Here is an 8,480-nt window from a genome sequence, read left to right as displayed (position 1 = left end):
TACAGAGCTACCATTCGATCCAGCGATTGCACTTCTCGGTATATACCCGGAAGATCGGAAAGCAGTGACACGAACAGATATCTGCACGCCAATGTTCATAGCAGCATTATTCACAATTGCCAAGAGATGGAAACAACCCAAATGTCCTTCAACAGATGAGTGGATAAATAAAATGTGGTATATACACACGATGGAATACTACGCGGCAGTAAGAAGGAACGATCTGGTGAAACATATGACAACATGGATGAACCTTGAAGACATAATGCTGAGCGAAATAAGCCAGGCACAAAAAGAGAAATATTATATGCTACCACTAATGTGAACTTTGAAAAATGTGAAACAAATGGTTTATAATGTAGAATGTAGGGGAACTAGCAGTAGAGAGCAATTAAGGAAGGAGGAACAATAATCCAAGAAGAACAGATAAGCTAACGTTCTGGGGATGCCCAGGAATGACTATGGTCTGTTAATTTCTGATGGATATAGTAGGAACAAGTTCACAGAAATGTTGCTATATTATGTAACTTTCTTGGGGTAAAGTAGGAACATGTTGGAAGTTAAGCAGTTATCTTAGGTTAGTTGTCTTTTTCTTACCCCCTTGTTATGGTCTCTTTGAAATGTTCTTTTATTGTATGTTTGTTTTCTTTTTAACTTTTTTTTCATAGAGTTGATTTAAAAAAGAAGGGAAAGTTAAAAAAAAAAAAAAAAAAAAAAGAAAAACAAGGAAAAAAAAAAAAGATGTAGTGCCCCCTTGAGGAGCCTGTGGAGAATGCAGGGGTATTCGCCTACCCCACCTCCATGGTTGCTAATATGACCACAGACATAGGGGACTGGTCGTTTGATGGGTTGAGCCCTCTACCATAAGTTTTACCCTTGGGAAGACGGTTGCTGCAAAGGAGAGGCTAGGCCTCCCTATATTTGTGCCTAAGAGTCTCCTCCTGAATGCCTCTTTGTTGCTCAGATGTGGCCCTCTCTCTCTGGCTAAGCCAACTTGAAAGGTGAAATCACTGCCCTCCCCACTACGTGGGATCAGACACCCAGGGGAGTGAATCTCCCTAGCAACGTGGAATATGACTCCCGGGGAGGAATGTAGACCAGGCATCGTGGGACGGAGAACATCTTCTTGACCAAAAGGGGGATGTGAAAGGAAATGAAATAAGCTTCAGTGGCAGAGAGATTCCTAAACGAGCCGAGAGATCACTCTGGTGGGCACTCTTACGCACACTTTAGACAACCCTTTTTAGGTTCTAAAGAATTGGGGTAGCTGGTGGTGGATACCTGAAACTATCAAACTACAACCCAGAACCCATGAATCTCGAAGACAGTTGTATAAAAAATGTAGCTTATGAGGGGTGACAATGGGATTGGGAAAGCCATAAGGACCACACTCCACTTTGTCTAGTTTATGGTTGGATGTGTAGAAAAGTAGGGGAAGGAAACAAACAGACAAAGGTACCCAGTGTTCTTTTTTACTTCAATTGCTCTTTTTCACTCTAATTATTAATCTTGTTATTTTTGTGTGTGTGCTAATGAAGGTGTCAGGGATTGATTTAGGTGATGAATGTACAACTATGTAATGGTACTGTAAACAATCGAAAGTACAATTTGTTTTGTATGACTGCGTGGTATGTGAATATATCTCAATAAAATGATGTTTAAAAAAAAAAAAAGCAAATAAAAAAAAATAACTTGAATGAGAGGTAACAGAAAATCAAACCCAGTGATTTAAATAATTACAAAAATAGTCAGCTTTCACAAAAGATGGCCTTACATGTAGTGACTTGATTGTTCGTTAATTCAGCAGCTCAGTGAAAACAAGGATGCAATTACTTTCCATCTTTCTGCTCTGCCATCCTCAGCATTCTGATCTTTGTCCAACAGTGTTGTTGCTTCAGGATAGAAAGATGGCTGTCACAATTCTGTAAGGGCAATATCCAGAGTCTCATTTTTATGTCTCTATTTTAAGATTCCCTATAAGCCATGCTGCTTCCCTATAACGAATGGGGTCATATTGGTTTATCTGTTCGTATTTAACTATATCACACATACAGAACTTATCTTATTAAGCCATGCTGCCATTATTTTTGTTTAATTTTGTTTTTGTTTTTTTTTTTTTTTTTGTCCTGAGAGATTGGTAGATATTTGGCTGTTATGCTTAGGAATGGGGTCATGTTGGTTTATCTGTTCATATTTAAGTATATCACTCATACAGAACTTATCTTAATAATTTTGTTCTCAATCTACATCTCACTTCCACTTCCTATTACACTTGGCATCTCCACATCTCAGGTTTTTGCATCTTCTAAACCAACTATTGGCAAGGGCAATGAAATTGCTATGACTGGTTTAAACTATCTGAATTAACCCATGAGGTAGGAGCTAGGGTCACCATTCCTGGATCATCTGAGGAGAGGTAGAAACCTGAAAAAAAGCAGGAAGAATGGAGAGATTGACATCTGAAAAACATCCACTGCACTTGTCCATGATTGAGACCACTTGTTGAAACCTTTGTTTTGCTAGAGCACATTGCTTTAAGTAGTATCCTATGAAAAAGTGTATGGAGGTAAATTTCCTGAGCCCTATGTGAAAATATTTCAATTTTACCTTTCAAATGATTGACTAACAGAATAAAACAGAATAAAAAAGTGTTTTCTCTGTTAATTTTTATTAACAGAATAAAAAATTCTTTCCTTTGAAAGAATTGCTGTATGTCTACGAGGTTCCAGTGGCAAGAATTTTCTTACAGAACTTTACAAATGATCCCTTTAATCCTCTGGAAGCTTTTCTGGTTTGCTCTTTATTCTTGGTGTGCTACAGTTTCATAAGGTGGTGGATTTTTTTCCCATTCATTCTGTATTTGTTAATCTATGATTCTGTGACCTTCATTCACTCTGGGATATTTGGTTTTATTACTTAAATAATAATCTCTTCCCCTCATTTTCCATTTTCTATCTTTCTAGAATTTTTATTAATTACATGTCTGATGTCCTGAATTCATTATCTAAGGTTTTGATGTTTTTATCTCTTCACTTACATTTTTCATCTCTTTTCAAATTGTTCTGTTTTCTGGGAGATTGCCTCTGTTTTATCATCTAATTCCCAGTTGAATTTATCTTAGTAATCGTATTATCAGCGTCCATGATTTCTTTTATTTACTCTGGTGGTTCCTTTTTCATTACAGAGCAATCTGTTCCTGTGTTATGAACACTATCTTCTCTAGTATCTCTGAGAATAGAGAATTAAATATATATATCTACACAATGTTTTTTTCCCTAGAATAACTTTGTTTCTTAAAAACTAATGTTTTTGTTGCAGGTTTGTTTAGTCTGTCTTTAAAATGCTGGAGGAATATTTTTAAATCCTTCATATTTAAGAGTAAATTTTGGGAACTCTGTGTTTCTAAGCAGGGCTGATTGGTGAGTGGATGATGGGACATCTAAAGCTATTTTCGGATGTACCTAAATGTCAGAATTCAGATATCTTTATTATGGGTTATTCTTTTTGTTTAATTTTCTGATTTTTTTTTTTTTTTTGCCCTGAGAGGTTGGTATATGTCTGGCTGTTATGCTGGACATCTTTTAGGAATGGGGTTGTGTTGGTTTATCTGTTCATATTTAAGTATATCACTCATATGGAACTTATCTTAATAATTTTGTTCTCAATCCACATTTCACTTCCACTCTCTATTATACTTGGCATCTCCACATCTCAAGTTTCTGCAGATTAGTTTTCTGCTAAGTTGTATCCACTTTTGTGTAAAGTCCATTCTGCCCCACTAAATCAATGACTGATTCTTCGTCCATTTCCATCTTTCACATATATTCTGAAAGTGCTCACATACTAGGGCCCCACTCAGATTCCATATAAAAATGTGGTTTTCTAACAGTTTTATTTCTTTATTACTATTTTAATGAGATTTTGGAGAGAAACTAGATGATTGTAGGAAGATAGTTAGTTCAATACACATTTTGGATGTCATATTTGAGAACATGTGTGAGAATATATTCAGATATGGTATCTTAGAATCACTGGCATGATTCTTTAATTATACCACAATTTTAGCTGCTTAAATGATGATTGTCTATTTGCAGTGAACCCTAGGGCTCTCTCCTGAGTAAACCTTAGTCTATGCCCTACAGCATATATTTTTGGTTAACAGTTACAGATGATGCCTTACAAATAAGGTATATTTCATACAATTGTTTTCAAGGGACGTAGTACTAGTCAGAGGAAATGCACGTACATATCCATACGTTTGAATCGTTCTCTTAAAGTTTATTTTTAGATTATTTTGAGAATATTTGGCCATTCCTTGATTAGGTTGACTCATCTTAGATTTTAAAAAATTTGAATGTAATTACTAATCTAATAATAAAAGATAAACCAAAATATTATGCTGCTTTATTGCTGGAAATCCAAATAAAAATTATAGTCAATCTATGAGTTAAATATATATCTAAAGTTATATTTTATAATATATTCCTAGAAACGTTAGGAGTTTGATACAGTAGGAAATCATGGATCACAAGAAGAATATCAGAGTTTTCAGAAGAAATGTTTAAAATACTTGGGCATAGCTATGTATGCTCAATTCTTCACACACAGTAGGTGTGGTGGTGATAAGTAACATCAAATTAGATGACTACATGTAACTATAATGTTTAAGAGAAACAGAGAAATCTGCTTCTGGCTAGAACAGAGTAGTTTGCAGCAAGCCACTCACTCTCACTAAAGAAAACTAAAACGAAAAACAGATACATCTTAAAAACCATAGTTTAGAAGACATCAGAAAGTGATAGAAGCAACAAGAACTGGAGGGGTTAAAATTCCAGATCAATACCTTTCAGAAGTGTATTGAAGATGCACAGCTACTTTTTCCTGGGGCCATTTGCTGATTGGGGGACTAGGGTAGATGCTGAAAATCTGGACTTGGACTAGACAAAAGGAAGCTGTTTTGGGGTTGAAATCAGTAGAGTCTTAGCCATTGTGCAGGGCTGGAGTGACAAAAGTGGAGATTTAAGGGGCCTCACAAACACAGATGTTTTCTTCCTGAAGACATTTGCTGGATTCCAATTTTGTGTGGGGATAAAAATTTAGGCTAAAATCTCTAGAAAACAAGAGTGGAATTTCCTTCATTCTGACGGTGCTTGAGAAGCATGGACTCTGTAGGGAAGAGAGCTCTCATAAAACAACAGGTAAGATTTTAAAGCCTGGGATGGAATGGTGCTTTGGAATGTCCGCTCTGCAACTACTTTTACTCTGGGAGCACTAGGTAGTCAGGGAACATCTAGGGACTGAGTCTCCAGATTTCCCCTCAACAGTTTGCTGGTGATGGGGGCAGAGAAACCAGCAGAACTTTTGTAGGTTGCTTGTGGGTAGAATTAAATAAAGGGAGAATTGAGGGGTCTCAAACACATGGTCAGTCTCCTTCTGAAGTTAGTTATTTGCTATATTCTGCAGCTACATGGGGTGGGAGGCAAAAGAACTAAACTGGCAATCCCTGAAAAACAGAGTGGAAATTCCCACAATATTTCAGTACTGAGGAGACAAATATCTGACAGGCTTCTCTTTGAATGCTGTGGAAGATTATGACCTAGAACAGGGGAAAACCAGACAGACTGAGTCCTGCAAAACTACAACACACCCTGGACACAACAGAGTCCATGACTGGATTAAGTTGACATTTGCTTACTCAGTTACCTTAGCAGAAGAATGAGTGAACCCCATCTCTCATGGAAGACAGTGTCAATAGAGCCTATGATCCTTTTTTAAAAAAATCCAACATTCAATAAAAATTTAGTAGGCCTTTGAAGACTCAGCCATGTGACAAATAACCAGAGGAAAAATAGACATTTGAGACAGACTCAAAAAATATCCTGATATTGGAGTTGACAGACAATGGACTTTGAAGTAAGCATGATGGGTGTGTGTAAGGCGAAGTCAATGGTGGTATTGGCCAGGATGGGTTGTTCCTTCCGCCCCTGTCCTCAAAGATATCTTGGCTGCTATGTGGGAGCTAAACTGAGGGCATCAGCAGGATTGGGTTTTGTTGTGGGCACCTGCACTGGCATCTACACAGCTCAAGCATATGCTGTGTCCAATGTGGAGAAGACATTGAGGGACAATCTGTGGTCACTGAGCAAGGAGCCTGATTAACTTTGGATCCCATGGGGGAGAAAGGATGAGCATCTGGAGCCTATGGTGGAGGCCTTTTGACCACAGGCACCATATCTGGTGTCCCTGCCTGTCAACACATTTGCTGTCTTCACCTTTTCTGCCAGTTTCATTCCTGCTTCCCTTCCTGCAGAAGTTGGATGGTGACTCATCAGTATGCACATTGGATGCCTTCTTCCCTCCCTAACTCCATGGGATTCACCCGAAGACTTTGGCTTCAAAGGCCACCAACCCATTCCTCTTCCAGCCTTGACTGGGGAGTTTGCAGTGGGCTCTGATCCTTAGTATTCTCTCTGGCGATGTACCACAGCTCTTCCCTCCTTGGAGCTGGCTCCATAACTTGACTTTCCCCAAACATGTCATAACCCCCACAGGGTCTGGTGTGAGCATGAGTGTAGAGGAGGGGTATGCCAGGCCTGGACCATCCCAGGCAGGCCCACTGGAACCTGATGCTGCTCCTGTCCACTGCCATGTATGGTGCCCATGCCCCACTGCTGGTGCTGTGTCATGTGGATGGCCAAGTGCCTTCCTGGGCCTCCTCAGCTGTGCTACTGGTGGAGAGGACCAAGCTGTTATTGTGCACTTTCTCCCTTCTGATGGGCTGGTGAGCATGGCCCCAGAGAGCCCCACACTTCTGCCAGGCTGTCCCCTTTGCACCACTGGTCTGCTCTATGGCACTAACAACAGCGTAGGGATCTATCTTCAACATTATATGCACCACGGCATCTACCAGGTGCTGAGCAATCTCAAAATTGGAAGCACTGCCCTGTTCCACTGCCTCTCCTCAGGCATCGCCTCCCTGCTCACCAGGAGTTAGTACTGCTGCTGATGGCAGCAGGGGCCTGCTATGTAGCCGGTGGCCTCCAGGACCCCGGAAGCCCTGTCCAGCAGTTGCTGTTGGCCCCATGACCCTTTGTATTACCTGCTGGGACTGCTGCTCTTTCTCCTATACTGCTTCATCTTAGGCTTGTCTGTGTACACAGAGCTGCTCAGGAAGTGGGAGCAGCTGCCCCTGACACTTCCTTTATGCTTTTGACCTGCTCCTGATCTGAGGTCTGCACACAGGCACCAGCCCTGGCCCTGGCCTCCTGGAGGGTTTCTCAGGATGCGTAAATCTCATGGGGCTGAGCCAGGCACTATATGGACTGCTTTTGTCAGCAGTCATGAAGCACAGCAGCAGCATCACATGCCTCTTTGTTGTGTCCTGCTCACTGATGTTCAAAGCCATGCTCTCAGGAGCCCTGCTGTGCTGCAACTCACAACCGCCTTGTTCCTGGTCATGCTGGTTATTGGCCTGGATGTGTACCTGTACTAAAGAAGCCACTAGCCTCCTGACCACCTGTACCTTGACCCCTGACCCCCAACCCTGACCCTTAGATTGAGTGCCACCATCAGATCTACCTCCCAGCCCTTCTTGCCTACTGGAGTCACTCCAGCAGAACTCCTATTCCCAAGCCTGGTGCTGGCTGCCCAGCACTAGTCCAGCTGTGGTGCATGACTTCTCCATAAAGGATACTCAGTCCCCATGGTCATGCAAGAAAGCTCAATAGCCACATATTATACAACCATCATCCAGGCTTCTTGGTCAAGCTTCCTCAGGATTAATGGTACCTGGACGTCATGCCCCCTGCTCCCTCCATAGCCATTTTCCTGGAAAGCCCCAGAGGGGCTTGACTCATCTTAGGGAATGTTGCCCCTGGGCTCTGGTTTAAGCTTACACTGCTGATCTCTCTGCTCACCCCAAGGGTCTGCTTGAAGCCCTCTGTCCCCTCTAAGGCTCCTAGGAGGTACCATCTCTCCCATTCTGGGTCTTCCTCTGCCTAATAGTGTCCCAACTCCCACAGCCTGGGGAAACTCTACATAGACTGAACTGGGGCCAAGCACAAGGAAATGTATATAACTCAATCAGTGTCTCTTTAACTGCATAGGCATTAAGGTCTTAATAAAGTGGCCTGGGGTTTAGGTTCTTAAAATTGAAAAAAACTATGATGGAAACATTAAAGGAAATAGAGGAAATATTATGAAAAACAGATGGAAAGATGGAAAATTTCAGAAATAAATTGGAATCTATAATAAAGAATCAAATGGATGTAATAGAACTGAAAAATAAATATCTGAAATTAAGAATTCAACAGATGAATGTAAAAGTAGGTTGGACAAGCAGAAGACAAGAAATTGGAAGATAGGTCAATTGAAAAATATTAGATTGAAGCATTTGCGGAAAAAAAAGAAAAAAAGAAAAAAACAGAAGACACATGAGAGACATACGATTTACCAAAGGGTCTAATATACCCAGGAGAGAT

At 40.6% G+C, this 8,480-nt stretch overlaps 1 pseudogene; it reads left to right on the top strand.

Annotated features, from left to right (window-relative positions):
- The first annotated feature begins 6,584 nt into the window (after positions 1–6,584).
- Positions 6,585–7,492, top strand: LOC119540943 (annotated as a pseudogene).
- Positions 7,493–8,480: the final 988 nt, after the last annotated feature.

This window comes from Choloepus didactylus, chromosome 7, assembly GCF_015220235.1.
Source record: "Choloepus didactylus isolate mChoDid1 chromosome 7, mChoDid1.pri, whole genome shotgun sequence".
NCBI lineage: Eukaryota > Metazoa > Chordata > Mammalia > Pilosa > Megalonychidae > Choloepus > Choloepus didactylus.
Note: the sequence above shows the minus strand (reverse complement) of the source record. Positions and strands in the feature narration are given on the sequence as shown.